This window comes from Propithecus coquereli, unplaced genomic scaffold (assembly GCF_000956105.1).
Source record: "Propithecus coquereli isolate 6110/MARCELLA unplaced genomic scaffold, Pcoq_1.0 Scaffold557, whole genome shotgun sequence".
NCBI lineage: Eukaryota > Metazoa > Chordata > Mammalia > Primates > Indriidae > Propithecus > Propithecus coquereli.
The window spans coordinates 886,683-888,196 of record NW_012151474.1 but is presented as its reverse complement, the minus strand read 5'-3'; positions in this window follow the sequence as shown (position 1 = coordinate 888,196).

Sequence of the window (1,514 nt, the reverse complement as noted above, 5' to 3'; positions counted from 1 at the left end):
CCCAGCCCTGCCTGCAGGTGCAGTTCCCTCCCTACCCATCTCACCCACCCTGGGCTCTCAGAGCCATACCCCACCCCAGAGAGCCGACCGACACCTGCCTGGTCCCTGCGACTGGCTCTCTGGGCCCCTTCCAGCGTCCTCCGCTTATCCTGGCTGTAATTTCACACTTCCGCGTACGACTGTTGGTCACCTCTCTGTGTCCTTGAAGAAGGGTGGCAGAATGATTAAAAGTACAGTGTAAGTTTGGGGCCAAAAGAGCGGGTTTCCAGGCCACTCGCTGCCGGCCAAGTTATGCAACCCTGCTAAGCCTTAGTTTCGTCATCTATGAAATGACGCTAAGAAGTGACGCCCACTCTATTAAACAAGAAGTATTTAATGCCGGAGGACTACTTGGCAGGGGCTCGCTAAGCTTGCCCAGCCTCAGGAGAAGGGAGCCAGGCAGCCCCCTGAGAGCACAGGGGGAGGAGCCAGCAGGGAGCACTCTGTATCTCTCTCAAGCACTGGCATAGACAATGCATGGTTAGTTATATTTGCGTGGCCTTTCGTGACCTTGTGCCCCTCTGCTTCTGGCCGTTTGGGATGTTGGACAGTTTGTCACTGCAGACAAATGACAGGCATATCGAGGGGGGAGGTCCAGAGGGACGCGGCTTGGCATTCCTCAGCTGAGCAGCCCCGAGAGGAGCTGCAGGGACAGCCCGGACACTCCTGGCGGCAGCTAGCGGTCCCACGATGACTCCGTGTCTGGCCTCCTCCCACCCTGGTTACTCATCAGAATTCCGTGGCTTCTGGACGCAGACCCGAGCAGACTGTTCCGCTGGGAACACCCAGCTCTGCAGCCTCATAAAGTGTGGACCCCGAGGACCCGCTGGGACAGATGCCCAGGACACGGGGGCACTGCGGGGAGGGTACTGAGGAGCTTCTGCGCCTGCCCTAGCCTGTGACCGCGGTCTCCCCTGCTCATCTGCCCTTTCAGTCAACAGCAGGTGTTTATGATTCTTGCCCCAAGAATAACCGCTGGAGCGCCTTGGCACCCAAGCCTGCCTTTGAATCCCCCTGAGATGTGGGGGTGGGGGTTCTCATTCTTGTTCCTTCTGGGGAACCCTCCCGTTCCTTGGACTCCACTGAGCTCATGCACATGGCTGGCTTCCCGGGCCTGTGCTGCTGTTTCTCTAAGCTGCGTGCCCGACCCTGGCTCCTTGGCAAGCTCGCCCGGGATTTATATGGGAATTTCTGAGCCCAGCCGTGGCTCGGGCCTCTGCGCTCCCTTCCTCTGGGCTTCGGCTCCCGGCCCCCATTCCCAGCGGGACCACCAGCGCCCCAGGAGCCATCTCCGCGTACCCCCAGGCCCCCGGGTGAGCAGACAGGGGTGGGGGGGTGATCCGAGGTGTCCCACCACGTGGGTCCCCCCATCCCACGGCAGGAGCCTGGGCTCCTTTGGGGCAGGGGTGGGCACCCCAAGCCCCACCCTTCCGCGTCCTGGCCTCAGATCGCTCCCAGGCCGGACTGGGGGATAC